Here is a 14537-nt window from a genome sequence, read left to right as displayed (position 1 = left end):
CTTCGTACAAGGCAGGGGTATTGGTCTATTACTTTCAACAAATGAAGCAACAGCAAATCCATTAGCCAGCTTCGGTTATAATCAACAAGCCATTCAACAGAAAAGGTTAGCTAATAATTTTCAATTTTCCGTTGTCATATACCCACCACACACGGACGCACTCATGGTCATTTTTTGCAGCTCCAACTGTGACCAGCAACTTATTGTGGTTACAAATTGTGGTAAAAGCTATCAATGATATTATCAACGGACAGACAGAGAGACCTAAGCGAACTGAACCGAACGCAACGTACATATGCAAGCCCAATTACATCCGGTTGCAGTTTCAATTTCAATTTGCGTGGCTGGCGAACAATGGCAAATGAGCTGTCTGGGCCCAAAAAGGACCAGAGGACAAAGCCGAAATGCCTGAGGCACCCACTGCTGCAGCTTGGCATAATATTAATTTAAATTAGTCAAAATGCCAGGCCTTTGGAAGGTCTTTTAGTAGAGAAGCGGTGGAGCGGTGCACCGAAATGCAATTTGGTTTTGGTTTCATTCGGCTTCTAGTTTCTGTTGGTAGTCGCTTTCTATTGGATTAAATTATGATAGCTCTGTTTCTTTCGAAAAAAAAAACTACAGAGATTAGAAAAGTTAACTGTTTTTTTCAGTAAGCATTTCTATCCAAATTTTGTTATTGCTTACAATATTTTCCATAGGTATTGAATTGAACTGAAAAACATTTTGCTGCCGTGTTCCGAACTATTTGAATTCATTAATTTCAAGTGCAAATAGCTAGAAAATGTACTCAACACAAATAAATGTTAATGGATAGCTATTGAAAGAAATTATAATTTAATATTCAAATCAAGAAGTGATCTCCCGGAGAACTCTTTAAACAGAAAATATAGACGAAAAAGATATACCAACACAACAACAGTAAATGAGATAATACCTCGACTTTTTTTTTTAAATAATCAAATTGTTCCTATAATTAAATACATCCCCTTAAATTGTAGCAGAAATAGATGTGGTAACATTAAAAAAGATAATAATTATCTTTGGATTTGCTACTTTCAATGTTCTGCACTTTTCACAGACAAAAAATAAACTTATGTGTTCTTTTTTTGCATGCACTTTTTAACACACTACTCTCACATGCATCAAAAACGATGTCAAAGTTGGCGTAGTGAACGTTTTGGCAGTGTCTCTGTTATTTTGCTCCTCTTACGCTGCGAACCAGTGGCCACAAACAAGGCACGATATGCCTGCGATTTGGACAGAGGATTGGTCTGCCGGCTCGGGACGCTTTTGTCCCTGGCCTAAACCATTGAAAAACCGAAAATGTATGGCAATTAGAGTAGCTATTGTCAGTACGCCGGAATGGTGCACTGGCAGAATTGTATTTCAGAACCCCAACAACGCAGTGAAGCTGGGTAAAACCGAAAAAAATTTAGCTTTACGCCTTTTTAACCATTGTATAGCTTAAAAAAATATATTTTTTTTATATTGCGCTTATTTGAGGAAACTTTTTTTTCCAAGTGCATGATAAAATTAAGTTACTGACGTCATTTGGGCGGCAACTATTAGAGAGAAATCCCGTGACTGTTTTGTTCATTTGGCCGCATTTTGTGGCAGCCAGTGAAAATGGCCCTTTGCTGTTCTCACTGTGTGAAGTAATTTTTCAAAAAACCAAATGGTAAGAGAGGGATGACAAAAACGTTGCTTTCATTGTTATGCAGCCTTATTGTTATTGCATAAAAATTGCCCGCACACATGCAACAGTTGCAACTGTAGTGCAATTAAGCGACGCAATTAACGTGGCGCAGTGTTTAACCTGTTACACTCTGCTACGTGTGCTGGGCAGTTATATGAGGCCAATGCAAGAAAGGGATTTTCTAAATTGTAATGCCGGCTATTTGGCTACGTCCTGGGAAGCACAATGGTGCGACATTTGTGCGCCCACATTTGCCGTCATTGCCGATGGTCAATGGACATGGTCCAGCAATGTCAGTTAGAATTTAATCATACCCATTTTTCACATCCTCATTTTTTGAGTACACACACGGGCTCAGAGTCACTTCGTTGGCAACGAGTTAAATGCATTATTTTTAACACCAATTGTGTAAGTGAGCAAGAGCCGATAAATTGCCAGCAAATACGTGCGAGCCTTAATTGCCTCAATTATGTTAATTAACGTACGTGAAATCCTGGATTCTGCAACTGCTGCACTTCTGTGCAGTATAATGTTTTTTTCCTTTAATAAGCCACTATAATGTTCAATCAGTGAAATAATACTGCACATTTGTCCTAACGAGTATGGGCTACGGCGGTTCCACTTGCAGCTTTCAGCTTAATTTAGATTCTACTAGTGACAGCCTTAGATTACACTGAACTTAACTAGTTGATGAAATATGCGTACAGAATTGCAGTATTTTAATACTAATTAAGTTATATACTTACAAGACATTACGCTATAACTGAGTTCCTCGACTATCCGATACCTGCCAGTGAGAGAAAATGTGTGCATACAATTTCTATAGAATTTTGCAGGACAAATAATAAAATAAAAAAAAAACGCTTTAAAATTGTGATCGTGACAGTTTTGCGCGGGTTGTAGGCTTTATAGTAGGCGACACAATCTGCTGCGCTGCGTCCTGCCTTTAGGATTTGCATAATTTCAAGTTTTTAATTTTTCGTGTTCCCGAGATAGTAGCTTTTATACGGAGATACAGACAAACAATCTCACTGACAGTGTTTTCCCAATCAAAAATATATACAAATTCCACTTTCTGTAACTTTTTAACGAATCTAGTGTAAATACGTATCTAGCATAATTGGTTAAAACAAAGTGAGCATGACTTAATTATAATTTTAAGCAGGGCCTCATTATAAATGTATTCGACCCTTAATTATGTGCAATATGATAAAAATAAATATTAAAAATTTCAATAGCAAGTGTATAAATATTTGGTTAGCCATTTGGGTGGTGTGTACCTGCATATCAAATATTTCATTGTAACATGTTGCTTCCTTCGTGCTACAAATTTATAACCTCAAAAGCTTAACGCTTGAGTGAGGCATTTGAGGAAGAAATCCCATGTATCCATTTCAATTATCTGCCACCCGGAAAATAAGAAAAAATTACCCAACCAATTTAATACCGAGTATATAAAATCAAAGTTAAATCGAGCGAAATAGTGTGTAAGAATTAAAGCATCCGTTTTGCTGTTGCGTGTCATAATTTATGTTTGGCATCGAAGTGAATTTCGAGGGTAATAATATTTAAAAACGCTTAAAGCAATAAATAATACAGTGAACATTTTGATTTGCTACAGATAGAGAAAAACGCAAAGTTATCCAATGCAAGGCAATGTACGATAATTTAAAAAGAAAAACTGCTCATATTATATTAAAAATTTATTTAAAATAAAAAAATCTCGACATGTGCACATGACTTCATTCACGTAATCCAATCTCATGCACACATTAAAAATAGTGAAAGGAAAAACCTTAGCGTCGGTTTTTCCTCCATAGCATGTGATAATGCATGCAAAGGGCAAAAATAAATATATACCAACATATTGCCACACTGCCAAATAGTCCGCAAAAAAATTATGTATTTGTCATGTACTTAACATCATCCCAATAGCACACAATATGTTAATTACTTTTAGTCATTTTATCGCAAATTCCTAAATTTCATGTACCTAACGCTCCACAGAGTATTTGTTTTCCGACCCTGTGCAGAAAGCATCACAAAGGCGTTAAGTTGCGTTTTGTTGTTGTTTTACTCTACGTGTTATCACAGGTGCATGAAATTGCAAAGGAAATTGAGTTATGACTGGGCTTCAACCCGACAAGCGTTGAGACGATCTGATAGCGTAGGAGTGATACAACAATTGCTGCTATCCATTTGCTTAAGGTGCTAAATTTTGTTGTGCTTTACCCAAATACAATCTCAGCTGCAAGAGGCTTTGATTAACAACCTTAAAATGCGAGAGGAAGTTGAATTTGAGCATTTAATTAATGGTCGCGATTTACTTTCTAATTAAGGTTGTAGAGAGGTTCCCGGCGATATTTGTGATTGATATGCGTTTTTCCGGCTGGGACTACACCGCAACTCTTTTGAAGGGCAAAATTAATTCAACTGCGTTAATTACTTCGTAGTCACCTCAGGTGATTGCCATTGCCAGCACCAACGCCCCCCTGTGAGTGTGTGTGCGACTTAATTGAAAGTTGGTGGTGTAGGCTCGACCCTTACAGAATGTGGGATCGGTCCAGTCTGATAGCCAAAAGTGCTTCGAGGTTGATTTGCGGTAAGGCTGATAGCGGGAGTGGCGCAAGAAGAGTGAAAAGACTCGACCTGGAGCTGGAATTTCCTCTTTCCTCTCCGTAGTTACTGTTAGGTCTCAGCGGGTCCAGCTGTGTTTTTACAACCGAATTGCTGCCGCCAACCCGTGGGTGTTTTGCTTAGAAAACGAAAAAGACCAAACGAGATGTGCGTGAGTCGGCGAAAACAATGGAAAAGGTACGGCTCTGGAAAAATTGGCGGGCTTTAGATATGCGAATGTGTGTTCAAACCTTAACCTTCGGTTCATAAATTCATAGAGCTTTAAAGATTTTTTTCTTTTGACATCTGACAACCGATGTTGGCCTGAAAGCCCTTTTTTTTATAACGTTGAAGGAATTCATAAAAACTTATAAAATTTGACATCAAGTTTACAAATCGGCTGTTCATAGTAATAAAGAAGATAAAAAATGTTTATTTTAATTTTTTAAAAATTTGCCTAAAAAGAACAATTAAAAATATTTGGAAAAGTAACGTCATTAACGAAAGATGTATCCAAAATTCAATAAATATTTAAATTAGTTTGACCGGAGCGTTATTATTAGCTTTGTATTTTAAAACTCGTTGATTATTGGTATTTTCGAAATGTTGTCGCAAATTGTAAAATTCCCTTTGTGTGTTAAACGCAGCAATTTAAAAAAGCAAGCATGAATTAAACTGGCTTACAAAAAAGCTCTCAGTAGCGCCGAACGGTGGTGTTAAGGTCTCGCTTATATATACGAATACAAAATGTTAGGCAGCCAGTCACCACCCACGCCACTTCACGTGCCACTCGTTGGCAGCCGCAGCCCAAAAAACCGGGGGCGAAGGAAACGCAAATACAAACTGATTAAATATGCACTTTGCAGCTTGGCAAACGCGGAATAAATTAAAGTGTTAATTTAACATGACACATTAGTGCCACCACACACAGGCACTCGAACTCACACTTGGAGAGCTGGGCTAACCTGGCTTCTAGCCTGACTTTGCGCTTTTGCTGATTTCTGCGTTTGCGTTGTTTTTTGTCCAAACTCGAACTGCTAATGAGTTAGGGTCCTGTAAGAGCTACGCTACAGCTGCTGGCGCCGCCTACATGTGGAAAGGTATTTGAAGTAATTAAAATCGCGCTGATGCTTTAGCATTTTGAAGAGTGATTATTGTGCTGTCTAAAAAGTGGCTGGGCAGAGCAGAAATCATTTATTTAAACTTCGCTTTAGTTGCTTTAATTCAATTAGTGGTTGGTTTAGCTTTCACTTGTCTCACCCTCTGCCAGTGTAAGGCTTGATTTTTGTTTTTGTCTTTAATTTCAGTGTTCTTTTTGTGAAAGGCCCGTTAATCTGGCTATCTGGAAATTTTTTGAACACAGTAGCGCTTTTATTTGTTTTATCTCTATCGTAAGGGCTTAAGCTACAAATATGATATGAAAGCACTTCCTAATAAAAAACCAGTCTTCTCCTACCTACTTATAATAATTAAATTATAAATATAAATTAAAAAATTAATTTTATGTTGCTGGAGCGGCGTTTTCTTTGTGACGATATATTTAATCAAATTTACCAAGAGATTTAACTGATTCTACCTATTTGAACTCGTATCATTGAAATTTTTACATTTTTTTTATTAGTCATTTCCACAAAACTTTTTGCCACGCCTACTCTAGCGCCAACATATGTTTTACTTTTTCTTGCTTTTATTGTTTGTCTTGCCAATTTATATTGGTATATGAAGAACGCTTTGGTCTCCTTACCCATACAAAACGCGCAAAACGGTCAGTCCCACGCTTTTGAACAATTTTAAAATTTTTTCTCATTTCCCAAAAAATTATGAAATTTTCACATTTTCGCTATCTGATAGTCGGAGAACTCGACTATAGCATTCTCCCTTGTTGTGGTAAATTCTCATAAATGGGAATGATCTACCCTAACTAGCAGCTAGGACTTGGTAGCATGGTATCATTCCCCAGTTAAGGAACCTCAAAACCGAGCTCCTATCCTAATTTATGCAGCTGTCACCGTTGACAAACACAAGAAAACTTTTTTGTATACTTCTTTTATAATGCCCCTGATACTTTGTTTAACGCTTAAACGTGATTAAACGTGAACGCTCTCATTTTGCAGTGCAGTGCTATAAACATGTAGAGTAACTTAGTAGCAGAACCATTGGTCACGCTTAATTGCCTCCTCGACATGCTGAACGAAGGGGTAGAGAAAACAGAAAAAGCAAAATCAAGTATACGCGTCATGTACATAATTTCAGCCTTGGCGGTAACAGTAAAATTGCAGGGCTCCTCACACAGGACACAAACATCTACGGGGACTCAAAGGCCTGAGGTTACCGCGCACAGCAGCGCCATTCGCACACACATGCAGAAGGGCAGTAACGGTGAATTGAAAATAATGAAAAGCAAAAGCACCCTGGGAGTTTTATAACAATTGATCACCTGTTACGTTCATTGGTAATTGCACCCAGAGCCATACTAAATATACAGACACGCACACTAGCAGCGCACGTCCATGTCGCGCTTCTCGTCCAGTGTGTGGGGTGTGAGTTCACCATTCCCCTTGTGCACCCAAATACTCAGCAGCACCGAGGGACAGCCTGGACGCTATTCTCACACTTGCAATCTCCTTTTGTGCACTTCAAAATGTGTCGAGAATTTCACTTCAAAATTTAATTCAAATCGTATTCCAATGTTCTTTGTCTTCAAAATTGTGTGTTGTGTGTTATTACATAATTTATTACATATTATTCCAAAAGAACTTACAGATTAGAAAGTGCGAGTTTGACAAATTAGGAATATTAACCTTCTCACCTTTTTCAATGTTCTGTATCGCCCAGAATCCAGCTAGCTTTTACTCTCCCAATTCAACGAATCCATACCCTCGCGTGGTTTTTGCTTTCGATTGTCCCCTGGCTTTGGATTTAAAGGATGAGGTCAGTTTTTGCTTGTACCCTATTTCTCTACCACTCACAGTGGCCATTGCTTTTTCTCCTTCCATACCGCCCTTCTGTCAATGGCCCTCGGACATTTGTTACAGTTGAAATGCGCTCGTAAAATGTTTTTTGATTCCCTCTCGGTAGCTCGTACCACTGATGGGTCATGGATGTGCTTCAGGTCCATTCAATGCCAACAAGTAAAACAAATTGTTGCATTTTAATGCCTTATACGTTCGTATGCACATATGTATGTATGGGCGCAGGGAGGATTTATTGAATATTAAATTATTATAGTTATCTAAGGTATCTAATATACAAGTTGCTGAACACTACTGGATCATATATTTTTAGTTTTATTAAGTATGTGAGTATGTATATATTGTAGTTAGGCTAGTTTTGGCTTGGGTAATACACGGGATCCGGTTTTTATATCTTTTAAACCATTATCTTCGGACATCTGCCTTCAATATTAAAATCGAGCTGGGACGTTGTGCCGCTGCCACGCCCATTGTTGCCGTCCTACGGTAGCCTGCTGCGATACGGCTGTCACTTGTCAAACATGTTGCTTGACTTTGTGGGCATGGAACGCGTCAAAGGCTTTAAGTGGAGTGGAGATGTGTGCCGGCTTTGGTGGTGAGGATTGTGTGAGGGAAGGAAGTAGGGGGCAGCGGACAACAAGATTAACATTTAGTTTAGTTGGCTTTGTTAGCCTTCGGTTGGCTCTCGGCATGATTCAGTTCGGTTTGATTTGGTTCCGTTTTCATGGCTCACCTGCGGCAAATGTCAGTGCAGCTAAATGGCTTACAAACCCTGTTTACCACCGCCTCCGCTCGAGCAGTAGAGATTTCTCCATGGCCAGAGCACGTTGCTAATTTCAGTTGCTGTCGCCTGAAGGCATACAACAGACGTTAAGAACTTTGATTGTGCGTGCAACAAGGCCAACAATGCCGGAGCGAAACATAACTTTTAATGAAATTCAACGCATTTGCCTGTTAATAATGAAATGAGACGACAAAGGCGAAATTATGTTTATTATTTTATGTTGCTGTGCATTTCTTTTTGTTTTGCAAGGGCGAAGATTTTTATTACACCTTTCCAGATCCAAATTCCTTAGGACTTATTTATTTTTTGGATCAAAGCGAGGAGGGCAGTCAAATACCTCTTGTCAACATCTGCTTCCCTGGTTTACCCAACAGTGAAAAAAACAATTAAAAAATTCGAATCTATCGAATCGAGCAAAAAGACCACAATTAAAAGAAATATTAACATAGATCGGTTTTTGATCTACATAATTGTAAGCGCATCCATTAAACTTTAAACAACAAATCGGAAAACGTGCGCGTAAAACACAATTGATTGATGTACTTAATCACTTAAGAAAAAGGTGAAAGATGTACATAGTATTTTGTATAACTAAACTTTAAGTTAAACAAATTTTGGGTGCCCGTTTTACAGTGCTCCTTATAAGTTCGGCTCCAGTAAAAGCAGTTTTCTTCTCCCTTGGCAGATTGTGTTATTCTTTTATGCGTTTCTAATTTCATTTAGCGACATTCGACATTCTTCTCCTGCCGCTCTCCAGGGTGCTGCCTTTCTCCCGCTCCAAGCTTGTCCTTAAAGTTTTCCTTACATTTTACCTGTGCGTTTGTGGCTCGTGCCTCTGCTGCATTGTTGTGATTTCGTCATTCTTTGCGTGGGTATTCACCCTATTCATTTTATTTTTTCTTATTTTGCATTTCGCTTGCCCGCTCTGTTTGCGAGTATTTTCTTTTAATTTTTTCTCCCCTCAACTTTGCTGAAATTAGATTAGAAATATTGCTACCAGCATTCTGCTGGCTTTGCTTGCTTGGCTTTGGTTTGCTGCTTCTCAGCGCCACCCTCAGTGCCACCCCTCTTTTTAAATTTTTATACTACTACGCATGTTGGATTGTGTGGGTACGTTAATTTGAATGCAGGTAAACATACACAAATGGATTTTATGTTTGCCTTATATTTTTTGGATTGCTGTCGTTCTGGCACTTGGTGGTTGGCTTATTGAAGTTTAATAATGGTTAAAAAAGGGGGCAGACTTCTAACTTCTTCTTCTTCGATAGCGTTTTATGACTCCGCAGGCTTAGTTATTTACTAAAAGTTGGATGCTTTGCATTTTGATCTAGACTCAGACTTCCTCGACATGTAGCTTTTCAGTGTTTATTCTTAAAAAATGTTTAGTTCCGTGTTATTAATTTATCTAGTAAAAAGGTGCACTGTTTCCAATTGTTTACTAATTTTGGATTTTCATCGCTGCATAGTTTGGTTGTGCATATAATTTCCTATGCTCAGATTTCGAGCCGTCGATTTTCTCAAGGTCTCAAATTTTCCCACTACAATTAGCATTTCATGTTTGAGCCCACAAAATTCAGTTCCGTCATTGCCGTTGTAATCTTGATATTGGCAACTGTTGTGGCAGCGATTGTGGCGAGTTAATGAATGTGATTCGGTGGCCCTCAGCAGTTGTCTTCTCTTCGGATTGAAGTTATTATGTGTGCATTGTGGTAGTTGTCCTCAACTCCCCGTAACTGCGAAACCGCCCCTTGAAGCTGTTTGAATGTGTTCCTTCTCCATTGATTGATGCGATATACATAAGAATTAAGAAGGCATTGATTATAATGATCATTAATTATGATTGCACATTACAGTAAGTCATGGATTTTGTTGTATTTATTGCATGAACACGCACCAAAGCTAAAAGAATGAGAATTGAATTTTGGGGCGGAGTCTGAATATAAACCTTTTTGTATCTTTTTGAATGATTTTTGAGATATACGTAAATATGTGTTGGCATTAATTAAAAGTGCAATTTTATAAGAGCTTATGATTTTTTCATTGTGCAGATCATAAATTAAAAAAGGGCACTGGAAAAGCCAGCCTTCCGCACAATATAACCGAATAATTTGACGAGCAGCTTAAAGTGACCCTATTCTTTGGCCCTTTCCAGTTTGGTTCGTGGTTGCCGTTTGCTAAATTGAGCTCGTGTCCAAGTTTTAAGCAGATTACAGACCATTAAGCATTTTTTCATACATACAACGGCGGTGGTTGGTCGCTTCAGAAGCTCTGTTCAAGCAGTCTCTGCGTTTAGCATATGTGAAGTCATATAAATATTTTGATAAGGGTTTGTCGACCCAACCGACTGCTAACATATTTAGCTGGGGGCTCGTATGTGTGGTGCACGTGTGTGCAAGAAACGAAGGGTTGGACGCTTAATACCCATCATGACTTTTAAGTTATCTCCCAGTCCGCTTACCCATCCCTCGTGTGCTCGGATCAAATTAAAAAGGCACAATATCTTGCGAATATATTGTGGGAGCGAGTAAGAGAGCATAGTATCGGAAACTTCAAAGCAAATAGGTAGTTCTATCTGACCTTGTTAGGCTGAAGGTTTTTCTGTTTGTGCGAATCCCAAAAGTGCCTGCTGAAACCTTGTCATTATTTTGACAAATTAAATGGGCTTACGAGAGGCGAATAAGGGAGCTGTCATTTTATTTTATGTTAATTTGGTCCATTAAAATACGGAAAAGTGGGACATGAATTTGCGCTTGGTCTGTGAGTTCTCATTTCAAGGACTGAAATAAAATGTGTACACCTGAATATTTTAATTCATTACTGTTTACAAAAATTCGGTAAAGGTAATGGTCTTAATCTAGCTTTGGGCACCTCTTAAAAGTTTTTTTTTAGCAAACTTTTTACAGGGAATAAAATAATTGTTCGGTTTGCTGCCCGAAAAATTATTTTTAATTTAGCTCTACACGTAATTTATCGTTTTGCCTGATCGGCACCTTAAATCCTCTGATATTGATAAAACCATCGATTTCCGCAAAACCAAGGACTTGAATTATAGGAAAAATCACGTCATATGCGGCCTCCCCAGTTTTACCATAGTCGCTGGCACTAAGGACCTGGAAGCTATCTAGCTATCTTGGATACGGATGTTTGTTACATTGCCAACAACTGTGTAGTCTTCGCTGATGTGCTCGAATTCGTAAAAGGGGCTAACAATGGGCGAAATTACGGGAAGATCTCCGTATCCACAGGGCATAATGCTCTTAAATGCCCGAGGTAAACTTTGCGCTAGCCGCCTGTTGCACCACTGGGGTAGCGCTAACAGCCGTAAGACCCAGCAAGGCAACGATAAAGACTTGGGATGAATTCACCATTTCGTTCGTTGGTAGTGAACTAGTGGGGAGTTGTGCTATGAATATGGTACGATCCGATTGAAATCGAATTCTTAATGATAAGCTATTTCCAGAAAGGTATTGTACCACAATCCACCTTTTTTTATGACTGAAATGTATAGGTATTTAAGAATGAGCAATGAAATAGCTACTTTCATAGGATAGGACGGGAAAGATGCAAAGTTGTTCTCCCAAATGGCAAACAAATTCCATTTGTCAATTACAAAACTGGCGGCCGCACAAAGTTTAAAAACTCATCTCTGCATATGCCAGGCAGCATGCCCCGGCAAACAAACACCGGATGAAGGGCTACTTTGGGTGGAAGTGGCATCTTGTTGTGAGATTCGGGTTGTGCTCCGTGCGGCTGTTGCAAAAACTGTTGAAAATTCCATTAAACTTCACGCAAATAACCAAAGGCGTTCAATTTCAGTCGACGTCGTTTATATAATTTAGTTGTTTGCCAAAACAAGTCGAAGAGGGGTCAGTCAGTGTGTGCTAGAGATGGATGCACTGCAAAAGGTTCTGCGTAAAACGCAAAACCAAGCAGGAAGGAGTCAAAGTTGTACAACGCTGATGTACCAGAGAGGTCGCGATTTAATTTTTTCGGAGCTGCCTCCCCTGTAAGATGTTTTGTAGTTTCGTTGAAACTGAATACTCATTTACAAAGCCGAGGACTGGCTTCTCATCTAGCCCAAGAAACAGATTACTGATAGACAAGTTTATTCACCTTTTTGCTCATCCACAAACTGGTTTTCATGCTGGCTTTAGATTCCGGAGCTGGGTTATGAAACTTACACTTCACCACACGTGTTGTAAGGCTGTTATTGCCACTCAAGATTGTATAGATCATCTGCGGGGATGGCAAATCTATAGTTTCAATTAATTAGGTATTCTACAGTGTGGCCTGAAGAAATATTTGGATGTATTCATTGAGGCCAGCAAGGCATCAAATTTGTTTGGATTCGGGGTTGAAATCTTCTTAAAGCCTTTTGCGTATTGCATGTGTAGATTAATTTTGTTTGGTTAGAGACCCTTCCCTCTGAAACGGGACTTGTAAATCAATGAGTTTTCTCATCAAATCGATTCAATTGCGTCTGCTAATTCAATTATAATTTATGCAGAATTTCCAACAGCTGCTAAGAACGTAAGACTTGCCATTTTGGAATTTATTTTCTTGATTATCGAGACGAAGTTAGGGCAAGGGTTCCATTCAAACTGATTGATGTTGCTGCTCGTCAGATTGCAGACTGTAATTTGCATTGAACATTAATTAATTGCATATTATGGACATGCATAATGGCAACTAATACAGCAAAACCAATAATCAGCACAACAATGGGTTAATACAAAGTACTGTTGCACTGTCGTTTCGGTTGAGTTCGGCTTGAAGGGCAATGCAGGGATTATATGCTTCAAGTGGATTCTGGCAAATGTGATTCTCCATTTGCTTGTGCTTACCAAACAGGACACTTTGAGAACGCAATCACAGATCTACTTGAAACTAATGCAAATTAAGCAGCGGCGGCAACAGCTGCATCAGCAACGGCAACTTTTTCAATTAACACTGACAATTATATTGGCATTGGAGGGTGCTTCTAACTTTTAGCATGGCCCAGATCTGCTTATCTCCTTTTCAGATGATGGTAAATGATTGAGGCAATTTACTTTGCCAAAGCAACAACCTCAACCAAAGCACTCGGGGCAGGTAGACTAAATAAGCGCTTCGCTAAACTTTTTTTAATCGGTGTAAGGGTATGTGGCTTCTATTGAAGCTTAAAACTGATAATTTTAAAAATTAACTACAATTTATTTAATACGATTTATGGAACTATGCGAATATTACATTTAAAGTAAATAAAAACCTTAATTAATATTTTGTGTTTTTTTATTCGATAAAAATATCTATTTTCTGTCCCAGCACTTGCTTCATACCCTACTTCAGATATTATTTTATCATTTCACGCTTGTCTGGGTTTCATCAAATGCTTAACTTTGTTCTGCTGTTCAGCTGAAGTCATTTTCTAGCATTGTTTCTTTAATTTCTTTTTCATTTAATAATTTTTAAACAGCTACTGGGTAACAGTTGCACAGCTCTGTATCCGTATCCGTATTCAGCTCCAGGAAACGTAACAGCTGCTTTTGCTTCTGGTTCTGACCTCAGTTTTAAGTTTTTGTCTGAGTTCCTCCGGTTTCTTCGGTTGGACAATGAGCTCGCGGCAAGAATACACTATGTGCTTAGTTTGCTTCTGTTCCATTCTGCCATTTGTATAATGGAAATAAAATGTTTTAAATTAAATATTATTCCAATTATTCACAGAGAAAATAATGAAGAGAAACTTTCAAGCTTGAGCTTGGGTTCGAGTGCCAAGCACCTTACCTTGGCAAGAAAAGTCTTGAAATCTACAAATAAGACCTTTTTTTTAGTGTCGAATGTGTAAACTATAAATATGTAATAATATGTCCATATACATTCCCCAATGCAAATAGAAATTTATAATTACTAATAAGTACTTATAATAATTTTCCAATATTTTTACACATTCGCTTTGTAATCCATTATGAAATTAAATTCGATAGCACGTTACGACACTTTTGTACGGGCTACGACCAAAGACGAGAAGAAAAATGCTTTCACATTTGTCGAGTATCACGCCCTTCTTAAAAGGCATTTCAAATATGCCATTAAATTTAATTCAATTACGAATTTTATACGCGACTCACGAAGTGAAGTGTTCACCAGCATCGGGCCCTTTTCAATCGCGATTCAATTCGCCATTAACCCATTATGGTTCATTGGGTAATAATAAGCGAGGGCGTTGTTTGCCATAGGGGGCGTGACCCGTACGAGGTCTGGTACAGAAAGGCCTGTATTAAAAAGCAGAAATATGCAATAACACATAAAAACGAAGGTTCTGCCAACTATTGAATAGCAGCCCTAATACACGCCGGCCCGGCCACGCACAAAGCGGTCTTTTGGTAGCGCTTATGGCGCTGCTTTTCAGGGCATCGCTACGGACAAATTTGCCAGCAATATGGGCATAACAACCAGCAATAGCGACAATGACGAGTCCCAAATCGTGTGG

General features: G+C 38.5%; 1 pseudogene, besides 2 other annotated features; it reads right to left on the bottom strand.

The window, feature by feature from the left end:
- Positions 1–2547: 2547 nt before the first annotated feature.
- Positions 2548–2613: a mobile genetic element.
- A 3507-nt stretch (positions 2614–6120) lies between these two features.
- Positions 6121–6197: a mobile genetic element.
- A 4819-nt stretch (positions 6198–11016) lies between these two features.
- On the bottom strand, positions 11017–11436 carry CR46418 (annotated as a pseudogene).
- Positions 11437–14537: the final 3101 nt, after the last annotated feature.

Source organism: Drosophila melanogaster, chromosome 3R (genome assembly GCF_000001215.4).
Source record: "Drosophila melanogaster chromosome 3R".
NCBI classification, from domain to species: Eukaryota; Metazoa; Arthropoda; class Insecta; order Diptera; family Drosophilidae; genus Drosophila; species Drosophila melanogaster.
This window is presented reverse-complemented; position numbering and strand designations above follow the sequence as displayed.